Source organism: Macaca fascicularis, chromosome 4 (genome assembly GCF_037993035.2).
Source record: "Macaca fascicularis isolate 582-1 chromosome 4, T2T-MFA8v1.1".
NCBI classification, from domain to species: Eukaryota; Metazoa; Chordata; class Mammalia; order Primates; family Cercopithecidae; genus Macaca; species Macaca fascicularis.
The window spans coordinates 67,673,093-67,687,867 of NC_088378.1; the positions used below are offsets into that span (position 1 = coordinate 67,673,093).

Genomic DNA, 14,775 nt, shown 5'->3' on the forward strand with positions numbered 1-14,775 from the left:
TGAACACTAAAATTGTTCAGAATCACTGACTCATGGTAATAATATAAAGCAGACCAACTTTTGGCTGGTTTTATTATTGTTCTTAAATCCTCTGCAGACAATGCATTCTCTAATTGCCTGTCGAGAGTAGACCACCCCACTGTCGGCTCTAGATATCTGCTGGGGCCAGAAGAATTGTGTTCATGTCTGACTTTTTTCCAGAGGGACAAGTTCTGAAAGAAGGCACATCAAGGCACTTCATGATGAACTAACTCTCTCCTTGTGTCTTATTTTCAACAGTTTTATTCTGACTAATGTGCTAGATATTTACGCCAACTACAGGGAAAAGCAAATGGGGGACTATTTTTTTTTTGCATTTTACTACAAATGTGATTGTCAGAACAAAGGTGCATTTTTGACCTATTATTCAAAGGAAACTTCATTTTTTTTTTTTTTTTGCCATAACAGAAACAAAAATCCTTCAGTTAAACTGCAAGCAATTTCCCTGTCTTGCTGACAGTTGTGTATCCATTTTCATGGTTTGCCTAACATTTAGATAAATATTAGATGATATGAGAAATTTACAGTAATTGCCTCTCTACTTCAAAAACCTCTGGTTTAAACAAACTTTGTATTCACCTCTCTTTCCCTCTGAATCAGCACCAATTCACTTCTCTTATTTTGATTCTTACAATACGGCAAACTTTAGTTCTTTAAAGAATTCACTGCTTCCTCTGGGACAAAGTCATGGTGCCATGTGCTTGTTGGAGCAAGCTCAGCATTCTTCCTCCTCTGGAGAACGCCTTTAGAAAAGGTGGAACACATTCTAGAAATAGCTCCACTTGCCTACCCCAGAGAAGTGTGATGTTTCTGACTCCATGAAAAGGTTAACAATATTGCCATTTAAGTAGAAAAATAATTAGGCTTCAGAGTTAATACCTCCCTGTGATGAATGGGAGTTTACACTTCTGTGTCATTGTGATCTCAGGATTTCTTTTGAAAACAAGCAAAGGTTCTGCCTGGAATCAGGGCTGGGGAGAGCACAGCAGAGTTTCCAAGCTTAGCCCTCCTATGCTGCAGCAGAGACAGCACATGTCAGCTCACACATGTGGCACTGTTACCGGACTTAAGAACACCAAAAACAGTGCAACTCAAAGTTGTGAGAATAAGTGTATGTTGAATAACTGGAGAGGAGAAAATAGGGGACATAGATTTTATATTTTATAACTAATTGTTGGAACCAGAAATAATAGAATTTCTTTTTGAAATTCAAGGTAAAAGCATGGGGACACTGCTCTGAAAATGCATGGAATTTCATTTTCTGAAATCTCATTTCTGGTTTAGCCTTCCTTTCTCAAATGTGTCCACACGTTCTCTTGAGGAAGCTCAGGAATAAACAGCAGCTATCACACACTGCCTTTCAGTGTGCTGTGAATGTCTTTGTGAACTGAACTAAAGGTCAGTGCTGTTTCTTTGTCCTGCAGTGGACAGATACCTGGGACCTCTCTTCAGCCACCCCTGCCTCTGATGGGAACAACATAGGGAGGTCTTCAGAGTAGCTCCCTGCCTCCCCTGGAGTTTCTGCACTGTTGAGCTCATCTCAGTGGCCCAACTCCTCAGGTCTGAATTCTCAGTGCCCTTCTACTGGGTCTCCTGTCCTTTAACCCCATTCTTTCTGATGGAACTAGATTCCATCTCTCCTTCTGCTGGCAGATCCTTACGTGTCCTTTAAGCCTTCGTTCAGACTGCAGCTCCTTTAGGAAGTCATTGGTGACTCTTCCTCCTGGTCCTCACCTAAGCTCTGCACCCTCTGTCCCTGTATGTATTTACATTCCACACCGATTTATTGCATTGCATTATGACCATGTGTGTGTCTGCCTCTCCTACTAATCAAAGAGGTCCTTGAGTGTGGAAACTGCGTTCTGTCCAGCTTCAAATGTCCAGATCCTGGACTAGTGCCTGGCATACTATAAGGGTTCCATAAATGACAGAGTGAGCAAATGAATAAATGAATGGGTTTCTATCCTTTAACACTATGGCTGGATATTCAGCCTTGCCCTCGAGTCCCTACCAGTTGAGTGTTCTGCCTCTGAACCTCAGGAGTCTTCTCCATACCCAAGTCTTAGCAGGGCTCTCCTAGAGCTATCTGATCACACCTTCCTCACACCTAGACCTTCACCAACTATTCAGTGCACTTCTGCCCAACATCTGTTCTTCCTACTTGGTTAGCTACCAGGGTCTTGGCCTCACAGAAGATTTTGCACTCAGTTTGGACTTTGGCCAATCATCTTTTCGCCCTACATGCTTCTCTCCTCCACATCCCTGCTGGATTGATCCTCTGGTCTTTGTCCAACAAATTCTCACCCTCAAAAGTCCATTCCTTGATTAAACAACTGGGCACCTTGTTCCCTGTTTCTGATATCTCACCTTCTCCTAGAGTCCCAGGTCTGTCTGAGACTCCTTGGTTACCATCCATGTCTTATCTCCTCTACCAGACTGGAAACTCCTTGACGGCAGAGACCATGCATTATGTATGAAGTCTCTTATATAACAAACAATCCTGTAAATATATATCGAATGGTTTCATTAGCCCTCACTCTTCCTTAAGCCAAGGCCTGGAGTGTTCTGTTTTTCTCTACTCTGAACTGCTTACCTCTATGAATGGATATCCCTTAAGTACGAGTTATTTATATGCAAATATTCAAGGCACTGAACAGACTGTAGAGAGTTGCATGGTTCTCAAACAAAATTATGTGTGCATGCAGCTTGGGTGGAGGGCTTTCTCCTGGACACAGGGCTCCCACCTGGCATCAGGCTCTCTGCTCTGGAGATATGCCAGTAACCCAGAAACATCCATCTCTGGACCCAGGCATCTGCTCCATTCACATTACTACTAATGTCTGCATCAGGATCCCTTGCCTTCCCTTTCATCTGCTTGTCGATTGTCTATGGGGATTTCTGCAGTGGTGCTGTTTTACTTCGTTCTTTTAACCAAATGTATTTAAATTCCCATTTAGCGTGTAGGCTGTAGGAGAAGCTGTTTGCCCAGAGAAGGCCCTCCTAATTCTCCATCCTCCTTAACTGGCTACCTGACAGGCCTTCTCCATATCTCTTCAGGCTCCTTTGACAGCTCACACACCTCTGATGGATGAGATGGACTTATTTGCTGCAGCTATTTTTTCACATCATGCAAACCTTTATATATATCATAAATTTTTAATATCCAATTTGGAGTCTTCAAAGAATAATGGTAACAAATATGCAACATGAAGATAATGGGAATCGAATCATGTTTATGGCCTCCATGAGCATCTCCTTAAATGATGTCAGGTCAGAGCCCCTCAGAGCCGCACGCATGTGAGGCTATGGGGCTGATCTTGTGCCTGATTAATGGCTGCCTTTACTCGGGGGCCCTAATGGATTGCATGACAGTTATGGCAACAGATTCCACATCAGCCTGAAATACAGCTTCCACATGAACTAAAATATATCATGTTCATCCCAGCACATTACCACTGTGTCTGGAATAATCAGAGCAGTGGCTTAAGCAGTTCTGAAAATGTCTGTTTTTACTTTTTATTTTTAAATCTATTTTTCCTTTATTGGACAGGTGACCCTTTTGCATTTATCTTGCAGGGCTCTTTCTCAGGTCACCTGAGTGTCTTTGTTTGGTAAGAATTTTTATATCACAGCATCTATAGGTAAGGCCCAGCAGCTAGGGGCATGCAGCTCCCTTCTTTTTCATTCTCTGCTAAGGCCACGCCACCTCAAGCCCCAGGCAGCTTCTGATTACTCCAGAAGCTTAATCGACAGTGGATTATCCAGGCTCCTTCCCCTTCCCCTACTTTCCTCCTCCGCCCACTGCCTGTCTTTTGGCTTTTTACTAGTCATTTGCATCTATTACCCAGGGACACAGTGAGGGGAAACAAAAGGAAGGGAAACACAAATGATTCCACTTTGCTACTGGTTGGCACCCACAAAATGCTTAATTAATAGACCTAATCTAGGCATTTCAGGTAGTCCTTTTATTCCTTTTCTCTGAAATTACTAGGCAGAAGGGGGTTGGGCTCATATGATTATATGCAGACCTCATGATGGACCTGAGAAATCAGAGAAAATGTTAAACAGGCAAGGGCTAGAAGGGAACTCCAGGACCCTGTCTGTAAGGCTAGAAAAGGATCCAGATGTTACAGAGGAGATTCACTATCTATAGGATGCCTCGCCCAGAAATAACCTGGCCTCAAATGGGATTAAAAAACACAATACTAACCAGATTAAGATGCTGCTCCGTTATTATCCGGGATTGATAATAACGGCTAACATTTCTACAGCTTTTCATGTATGCACCAGACACATCCTTAGTGCTTTATATGTATCAACTCATTTAATGCACACACCCATACATATATCAAGGAAAAAAAATGACTTATGAAGTAGGTACTATCATTATCTCCATTTTACATATGAAGAAGCTGGGGCACTGAGACGTTACGGAGTTCACACAAACTCACACAGTTACCAAGTGGTAGAACCAGGATTCAGACCCAGGCAGTCTGGTTCCAGAATCCCCATTCTACACACTGATGATCTCCCACCTGCGTGCTGATGGCAAAGGTAAATCGTGTACAATAACTTGAAAACATGGGTGTCACTACGTTTTAAAAACATGTTACTAAGGGAAGTTTCCAAATTTATTTGGTTTTAGCACTCCAAGATTGAATATACCAAGAAAATTAGGAAAATAGAGTGTTTAATGACAAATGTAACAGAATCGGGGGGTGGGGAGGTGGGGAAGATGGGGGAGGAGGGTGCGGGGGAAGGAGAAGAGGCAGCCTGCAAAGAGCCCAAGAAAAGGGTTCCCTGCAGCTTCAGAAGCAACGTCAGTAGGTCTCTCGTGAAGCCTGCGGAAGATGGTATTTCAACATCTTCAACACCAACTTCTTTTTTCTTTTTTTTGAGAGACTCTCACTCTGTCCCCCAGGCTGGAGTGCAGTGGTGCCATCTCAGCTCACTGCAAGCTTCGCCTCCCCGGTTCACGCCATTCTCTTGCCTCAGCCTCCTGAGTAGCTGGGACTACTGGCGCCCGCCACCACATCTGGCTAATTTTTTTCTATTTTTAGTAGAGACGGAGTTTCACTGTGTTAGCCAGGATGGTCTTGGTCTCCTGACTTCGTGATCCGCCCACCTTGGCCTCCCAAAGTGCTGGGATTACAGGGGAGAGCCACCGCGCCTGGCCAAACCAACTTGTTTAATCTGATTCTTATTAAGTAAACCTCAGATCATCAAGTATGACACCTAGGTCTCTCAATACCAGAAAAGACATGCCCTACCAAAACTCACTCAGTTCTGCAGGTCCTTTAGCAATCTCCTTTGTGGACTTCTAAAAACATCATCAATATTATGATACAATTTTTTTTAATCCTGTAGGTGATGCTGTACAGACTACAAGGGACATTCATGCTATCTTGTCTCCTGTATTTCTGGCACTTGGTATACGAATGCAGATTGTGACTTTGGTCAACATGAGTCAGTTCATCAAGGCAGTGGATATCCCTGGACCAATCAGTGAAACTGAGTCCCTGGATGTGCCTTGTCAAGAAACCTGCCCAGACTGTGGTGATTGTTTTGGGGGGTGAGGGGGTGGAGCACAAAAAGCCAGTTGGCCAACCTCTGCTCCATCCACAACGCCCTCCACTCCTAGGAATAATAGAGACAGAAGTACAACAATGCAGCCCTGAGCAGGTCGATGGCTAATTAGCTCAAGTTGGTGGGAGCACAAAGCAAGAGGCTTAGGTCACTGCCCTGAGTGAGTTAGCTTGCTCTGTGTCACTGTCACAGAACACACCCTTCGTCATGACCTGCCATGTCACATGTGTACAGGTCTTGGCAAAGGGGAGACAGACACCAGAAAACATGTGAAAGGATGCGGATGAATCAGTGCACATCTCTCACTGCTTCTGGAAGAAATAACTCACAGGGCATATGCTGGTGAGGGTAGTCATGGATAGCTGAGTCACAAATTGAAACAAATGGTGTCCGTGAATTAGTTACTAATCCTGAGGTCAAGGACTATAAATTCTCTACTAACAGCAATACTTGTCAAAGACATGACGTCACAATTGTTATTTGTAACAAGAGCTCAGCACTCAGATCAACTTAACGTTCTTTTCTCCCACCAGCAACCACAGAAATGCTATAATCAGGGTCTGGGTATAACCAGGGTTGCCTAAGTCTGTTCTGGCCAGTCCAGCCTCAGTTCACCTCATCCCCCAGATGCCCACCAACCAGCAAAGCAGGCCTGCAGATGCTTCAAAACCGTTCCCAGCCACCACCCTGCACTCTCGACACTCATTCCCCGCAGCTTCAGCTTGAGCCCACTTCCATACGGTTCCCAGCTCACCACCCTCACCCTGACTCTGGCCCTGCCCTGGGCCCTTTGATCTGTGTACTCGGCCTGGCTGGAGCTGACTGTCCTCCATGGGTATGGCCTTGGTCCTGCCACTCTGGTCTTTATTCTGGACAGACATAGGAAAGTATTCCACCCTGGTCACTGCTCTGGCCTGGGACAGTGTTACAGTCAGCATTGCATAATGTTGTCCAAAATATAATTTGTCTTAAAGGTAAGATTTCTTTAGGAAGAAGTATGAGTATTATACAATATATGTAAAGATCTAAAATCAGCCTGAACATGGAGAAAGCCTAGAACCAGGACAGAATCCTGACTTTTACTGTGCGCTAGCCACATAAATGTTCTGACAGATATGCAGCAATACTGCGACTTCTGCCAGTGGATGTAGGCAAAGGAAGAAGATGAGGTAACACATCCCTGGTCTTTCAGACTGTGAAGTTCAAACATGATTCTGAGCAGGATGGTCCTCCTGACAGCTCCAAATATGACCCATGTGCCACTTGACCTGTTAACGGAGGTGCTATCAGACTTAAGGAAGAAAAATATCTGAATTACTCTGCTTCCAAACCCAGGACCAATGAAGGCGAAGAGGCTTCATAAATAATGACCTCTGCTCCAATGATACTCTCTGGAGTCTTTGTTTTAAATCCCAGCCATTCTGCAGATGATGAATTGAGGTAATAAAAGGTGGGATTGTGGCATGCTTAAACAGTGGATAATCATTTCAGCAGAATTTGACTGGGGTTTAGGGACACACCTGTTGAAGCCAACAGCTGAGTATCAAGTTAAAGTTCATTTCTGGATGACAACTTTAGTTAATTGTTGCTCCTCTGTCACCCTCTCTTCTTCTTTCTCCCTTCTCCTTCTCCTTCCTCTTCCTCTTCCTCTTCCCCTTCCCCTTCCTCCTCTTCTTCTTCTTCTTCTTCTTCTTCTTCTTATTATTATTATTATTACATTTCCAGGAGGCGTATTTTGGGGTCAAAGCCCAGGTGAAGAAAGACAAAAAGTGACCTGGGTTTCCACATCCTCTCCCTTCTTAGTATAAACTGAGAACAATAATACGTGGTTCTGCCTTGCACAGTGAGCAGCCCCACCCCTTCTGTTTGCTCCATTCCCTCCCTCACTGAACCTTTCTAGTTACCAAAATTTTCAAGCTGTCCCAGTTCCTCTGCACCCTGATCTCTCAACCACCCAGAGTTGCTCTAGATGGCATCTCAGAGATGACTGGAAACCCCACTGTATGAAGGCTGGACCCCACTGGGGAGGGCACCACCAATTCCAAAACCTTCCAACTCAGTGACTACTTCATGGAACTGTCATCAGGAACAAAGGAAGAAGATTCAATATAGAAGCCACTTTTACAATAATAATAAGATTTAATGATTGTTCTGTGCCGGACCCCGTGCTAAGCATTTTACAGACTTTGGCTCATTAAAGCTTCTTAAACCTTTAGGAAGTGCCTATTACTCACCACCTCCATTTTGCCAGTGTAGAAACTGACATGTAGAGAAGTTAAGCAACTTGTCTAAGACCAAAGAGCCCATAAAAGGCAAAGCTGAGCTCTAAATGCAGGTGTCATGACACCAGGCGCAGATCTCAACCCCCATGCCACACTGCTTGTGTGCCCCAGGAGCACAGTTGGCAGAAGCAGCATGGTGACGATGAGTGACAGAAACCGCAGGGATTACTAGAAGGCAGAGAAGTCGTGGCTCAAACCCTCACATCCTTGCAGGTCCTTGTGGGTGAGAGGGAACACGCCCTCTGGTCTCTCCCCTTCGTGGTGAATTATTGGTGTCCAATGCAGCTCAAACGGAGGGATGGTGAGGGAGCTGGCACCTCATAGGGGAACCTGAGAGCCAATCTCATAGGCTGAGGAACACAGCCAAAGGCTGAGCACACCCAAACCCAAAGCCCACCAGTATCAGCGGGGTGGCCTCTCCATGTATTCTGGACGTGGGGTATGGGACCAAGATAAGGCAAGGATGGTTGGATGGTGGCTGCAGATGAAATAGGAGTGGTGCCAGCGAAGTCCTGTGAGTCAGCGTGAGAAACCCTGCATAGAGATGGGGAAGGAGACATCCCTGAAGCTGACAGACTTCTCACCAGAGGGCTCACTCATTTTGAAATCTCTTAAATTCCAGTTTCATGTGCACATCCCACAAATGAAAGATTATGGGATCTTTAGTGATCCCATAATCAAAGTGAGAGTGAGCTCAAATCTTTTCTCAGGTTCCTAGACAAACAGACATGTTCTCAAGGACACGGGATTCTAGATTCATAAACCTCCTCCTACGGTTCTTGCCTAATCACAGGATAGAAAATTGTTATTCTTTGATGTAGAAAATAGTAAAAGGGGAGTAAGAACGATCATTTCATAAGATTATTGATATCAGCCTTCCCTTCTTAATAAAAACAGGCAGTGTTGGGCCGGGCGCGGTGGCTCAAGCCTGTAATCCCAGCACTTTGGGAGGCCGAGACGGGCGGATCACAAGGTCAGGAGATCGAGACCATCCTGGCTAACACGGTGAAACCCCGTCTCTACTAAAAAATACAAAAACCCAGCCGGGCGAGGTGGCGGGCGTCTGTAGTCCCAGCTACTCGGGAGGCTGAGGCAGGAGAATGGCGTGAACCCGGGAGGCGGAGCTTGCAGTGAGCTGAGATCCGGCCACTGCACTCCAGTCTGGGCGACAAAGCGAGACTCTGTCTCAACAACAAAAAAAACAAACAACAACAAAAAAAAACACAAAAAAACAGGCAGTGTTTACATGCAGTCAAGTATCCTAGTATAATAAAGAAATTTCCGTCATTTATTTGTCTTAAGGGATAAAAGACTTTTTGCCTTTGAGTTATAAAAATGTTTTGACTGGTTCCATAAACTGTAGAATGCAATACTCTATATCTATACTAAAGCACTATATGTGTCATTGTGGCCCCACAGAATGCAGACAGTGGGGCAAGGGCACTTAAGTAATGTTTTCCTTAGGTCTCCATTCACTCATTTAGTCATCTGTTCTTCACTTACTGAGCATCTACTGTGTGCCGGGCAGTAGTAGACAACTGAATAATCAAGCACCTAAAATGAATGGTATTCAGCTCGCATGCTCAGTACATTTTAATTTTTTAAGTTCAATGATAACAATAAAGCAAATGGTCCCTTGAAAGCTCTATTTATATCCAATCTGGAGTGTCAAAGATCATATATTTATATCCTGTTTAAAACTTAGATGTTTAAATAATTACAATTTTATAGCGGTAAATAAAAGTAAACTACGAAAGGCAAGAAGTAGAAAATACTCTTGTTAGCAGGCAAGAATTTTAAGGAAGTAAAAAGCAAGAAAAAGTGAGAGCAAATTCTCAAGGGCTGAGCACCCCATGTGCTCACCACCCTCACCCTGACTCTGGCCCTGCCCAGGACATTAGTACAGAAAGGGGTGAGGAGGGCCACGTGGTGCCACTCCAACCCGAGTTTGATTCCTGGATTCCTGGTGCCACCACTGATGGGGAAAAGAGGAACCTAAACATCAGCAAAATGGGGTCCACAACATCCATTTCAGAAATTTGTTGCAAGGACTTAATGAGACAATCCGTCACACAATGTCTGGCACAGAATAAGTACTCAATATATGACAGTTACTTAAATTTCACAAATCTGCTTCCTTTTCCAGAGAAAAAAAGAAAACCTCAGCTGGCAAGAAAGCAATAGGAACTCACTATCTTTTCTTATCATTAAAGTCTTGATTAAAATTAAATTGCATGCAACTATAAGGGTATGCCCAGCATCCCACTGCAAATGCCAATCAGAAGACACTGCCAAAGGCTGGAGGAATTTTAGAAATGCACAAACACACCCACTAATCAGGATCCTAACCCTCTACACAATCTGGACACAATCAGTACTTAACGACCACTTCTATCTCTCTTCGGCCATCTGACTATCCCTTTCGCTCCCTGCAAAAAAGGCATTGTTTTGTTTCCTTTGTATCTCTTTACTCCTAGTATATCCAGAGCACCATCTCGGTCAACAAACTTTCCACACTCACCAAGGGGCTCCCACGTGAGCAGCCCAGGATTTGTGGGCACTGCAGTATGTTGAATTCCATGGCCTTCACCGCACCTCTGCCAAATAACTCAAACTAAGATTTTGGGGCCGGGGGCGGTGGCTCAAGCCTGTAATCCCAGCACTTTGGGAGGCCGAGACGGGTGGATCATGAGGTCAGAAGATCGAGACCATCCTGGCTAACCCAATGAAACCCCGTCTCTACTAAAAAATACAAAAAAATCTAGCCGGGCAAGGTGGCAGGCGCCTGTAGTCCCAGCTACTCGGGAGGCTGAGGCAGGAGAATGGCGTAAACCCGGGAGGCGGAGCTTGCAGTAAGCTGAGATCCGGCCACTGCACTCCAGTCTGGGCGACAGAGCGAGACTCTGTCTCAAAAAAAAAAAAAAAAAGATTTTGGTGTTATTTCCCTTGATTACCATTTATGTCACCTCTTTCAATTCCTTATTTTCCAGGTACTAACTTCACCCCATAAACTTTGTTTCTAAATCAATAACAGAGGACACCTTTATCATTTGCTGATTTATATGCTCAGCGCTCAGCAGAGCTTGGGCACACATACATTGAAATCCACACACTGAGTAACCTCACCAAAGACAGTGAGGAGCAGAAAAGATAAACGAGAGGGAGATTTTCTGAACAATCTGATATTTGGCTCACCATTTCCAGAAAGTGTGCAAATTAAGGCCAGTCACAGTAGCTCATGCCTGTAATCCCAGCACTTCAGGAAGCTGAGGTGGGTGGATTGCTTGAACTCAGGAGTTTGAGAACATCCTGGGCAACCTGGCAAAATCCTGTCTCTACTAAAAATACAAAAATTAGCCGGGCATTGTAATGGGCACCTGTAGTCCCAGCTACTCCAGAGGTTGAGACACAAGAATCGCTTGAGCCCAGGAGGCAGAGGTTGCAGTGAGCTGAGATCACACCACCGCACTCCAGCCTGGGTGATACAGTGAAACTCTGCCTTAAAAAAAAAAAAAAAAGTGTGCAAATTTGCAGCTCTTATTTTCTTATTCGAAACGCTAGGGCTTTTCATTTTAACTAAGTGTTGCCACATTTATTAGGTCCTCCTTCATTTTAGAATTCAGTTCAAAACTGCTGTCTTCGGGGTTTGATTTTGTTTAAATGTGTCCACCCTTATCTTTCTGAAACATCATCTCTTATTTATAATCCTTAGACATGATTCTCCATCATCTGGCAATTTCTTCTACATAAATAAGAACTCCCCTCCCTGAGTCAGCTGTGCAACCTGAAAAAGCTGTCTTTTATTTTACTGATTTATTTCATCTTACAGTAAAATGTCCTCCTTGTGCAAAACATCTTAATTGCTATTTCTCCTTGTCCCTTGCCTCGTCACAGGAAGCTGCTCCACAGGTACCACATAATGTTTATGCTCATTTGTTTCTTTCTATTACATCCTGCCTTCCTGTGCACTAGAATCCGATGCCTACGAAGATATAATCAAAATGAAATTGTATTAGTTTAGATTAGCATCTGTGGCAGCGATTCCTATAAATGATACAGACAAGGCAGTAGCTATAATATCTGTCTTGTTTCGAGGTTAAAATGAAAAATGACATCTTTGATGGAAAAGACTCCACGGAGACCCCAGCAGAAACGAGGCCTCTTCCTCTGCTCGCAGACAGCTCTCTTCCCCATCATATGGCTGACAGGTGTGTAATCATGTTCCTTAGTCACAGTTTGTGTTGAAATAACCAATTACCAAATGAATGAGAATCAAGCTCCAGTGCGACTGTTGCCACCATTGCAAAGTGATGATGTGTCATCCAAAGCTCAGGCGTTAAGGGGAGGCTCTGTCTGGGCTTCTCCTCAGCCAAGGATGCTCTCCAGGGCTGCGAGAAGCCTTTGCTGCTCTACGCTGAATTTGATAAAATACGGGACATTTCTCCTTTGGCCCCTGCCCTTCAGTAATGGAGATTCCAACAGGGACACAAATGAATGGTTAGCCAGGTTTTCTGGGCAACTCAACACCATCCCCACCACTTCCTTTCCTTGACTTTTCCAGAACACATCATCCTCACCTGTCACCAAGCACCCACTGGCACAACTGTCTCTCTGGCCACCCAGATTTCCATGTGAACAGGGCATTATCTGCCGTATTTATCCTGTATCTTTCCTCTGTGATATACATCATCTGCTACCAGACCCCATGGTAACAAAGAACAATGCCAAAGTCCAACAGCCCTGACGTTCCAAGCGTACCCTCACCAGGCAAGGAATTCCCCAGATCCACTGATCAGGAGAGGTGTGGTAGATACAAGCAGCCTACAGAGTCCTGCGTTGTTCTAGGTTCTAGATGAATACTGTCAAGCACAGAAAATCCCTTTGCATTCATGAAAACCATAAGCACAAAAATTGCATTTTTATTGGCCCAAAGGTTATTTGTTAATATGTTGAGGGAGAAAGCTTGCAAGTAACTCAAATAAAGTCAAGGAAGAAAGCTGAGATATTGACCTATTTACAATGGATTATGATAGCACTGCTATTACACTTAATGTAGATCTTCACCAAACATGGACCAATCTCTCCTCTCTGCCAGGCATACCCTGTTGCAGGGCCCGTGGGTGGAAGAGCCCTACCTCCCAGACTGGTGGCTGAAAGAATGAAAGGACAGGTGAAAGGAAGTGGCTGCCCCATGGCTTGGTTTCCCATCCACAAAGCAGGGCTCGTACCTGTTACCCACACTTGGTAGAATGAGAGCGTGGTTGTAACCACCATGTAATACCAATAGTTAAAACTCAACAAAAGATTCTGAGTTGTGTGTCCTACTGACAACTTTGAGTCAAAAATACTGTATGCTTTCCAATCAACATCACATTTTCAGTAAAGCCAAGGAAGGTGGTGATTCAATTTTTAGGCAGTGAATATCAAGGTAAAAATTCCCTAGATTGATTCAGACTAAAAGATACAAGGAGATTAAGACAGATTCAAAGAGGTGAGTGAAAAGTACAATTCTTTTATATCCTTCACTCTTTTTTAAAACTTATCATGAAATAAATCTCATCATGAAAGATGTTCCATCGGAAGATTTACCCTCAAAGACCAGACCAATATTACTTTCCAATAAAAATGCTTGGTAAGCTACACTTTGCAGGAGATGAAGGACAATAAATGTGTAAGGGGAAGGAAAAAACACCAACCTGCTCTCCTCCAGTGGTATTCCTCTGAAACTGATGACTGTTTAACCAGTCTTGTTATCCTTATTAGCATAAGTGCTCACTACCCTTGCTTCTCTCTTCCTGGAAGGGCAACTGAGACCCTACACCTGCCCTTCACAATGGCTAGCATCACGGGCCCCAGTTGAGGGAGAAGGATGAGGTTCGAGGTGTATAAAGGTAAGCAGAAAACAATGTGAGAGATGGGCTGAAAAGGGGGGCAAGAATGCAGGTGGCTGCAGAATGCATGGGTCTCCTTCCCAGGTGGGGTGAGGCCTGGAGCTGCATTACGCACAGGGCGTCTCTCCTCCACTTATTCATGTGCTCCTGGCAATTTTGGCAGGGGCACCTCGAGTGAAAAGCACACTACTTTGCACATATGGTGGAAAGAGTCTTGTGCATCAGTTGAATGCATACTGTACTACATACACATTCTGTTTTATCTCCGGGCCCAGCCGTGCTGCAAACGCTTGCAAATTGGGAAACCTTCTGTGCAGTAAAAATACGGACAGGAGAAGCTAGACTGTGACTTATAAGATGCAACACTAGCCAAAAAAAGCCAAAGTAACGAAAAGTTGAGGCGTGTGCTTCACACTCATTGCAACAAAGGCAGCTCTGGAAGGTGGGGACTCTCAGCCAGCCTTTATTTCATCCCCCTTCATCCTGTGGTTTCAGGTCCAATGAATGGGCTTCCTTTCCACATGCACTATGCCCTCTGGGAAACCTCTGCCTGTATCCACTGGTGCTTTATTTTTCAGAACGTTTGAAATTTATATGGAAAAACAATTTCAGCAAAATTTCTCAGATTTGCCTTGGTAGCGGATAGTGATGAAATCGTTATTTTTGTCTTCTTATCCTGAAGTCTTCAGCCTACTGTTCTGCAATGGGATGCCGCTGCCCTTAGAGAGTCACTGGCATCATTTTCACTTCCTAAGTGTTTCTAAAAGCAAAATCTGATACTGCTTAGGATTCAGATCTCCCTGTATATTTTGGATATTAAAGGGGCAAAGTGGTGGATTGTTCTGACCTTTCTTCTTTTCCCACTCTTCCTTTACCTGCCCCCCAAATAATGATTTTTAAAATAACTCTTTTAAAACAACTGTTCTCCAGATAAGGAGAGTAGTATAAAAATCCTTTCTCACTTCCAATCACAGATC

At 44.1% G+C, this 14,775-nt stretch overlaps 1 protein-coding gene across 4 annotated transcripts in view; it reads right to left on the minus strand.

The window, feature by feature from the left end:
• The window catches only part of SOBP (sine oculis binding protein homolog), a 173,972-nt gene that overhangs the window by 79,314 nt on the left and 79,883 nt on the right, over positions 1-14,775 (minus strand). The gene's annotated exons all lie outside the window — the stretch shown is intronic.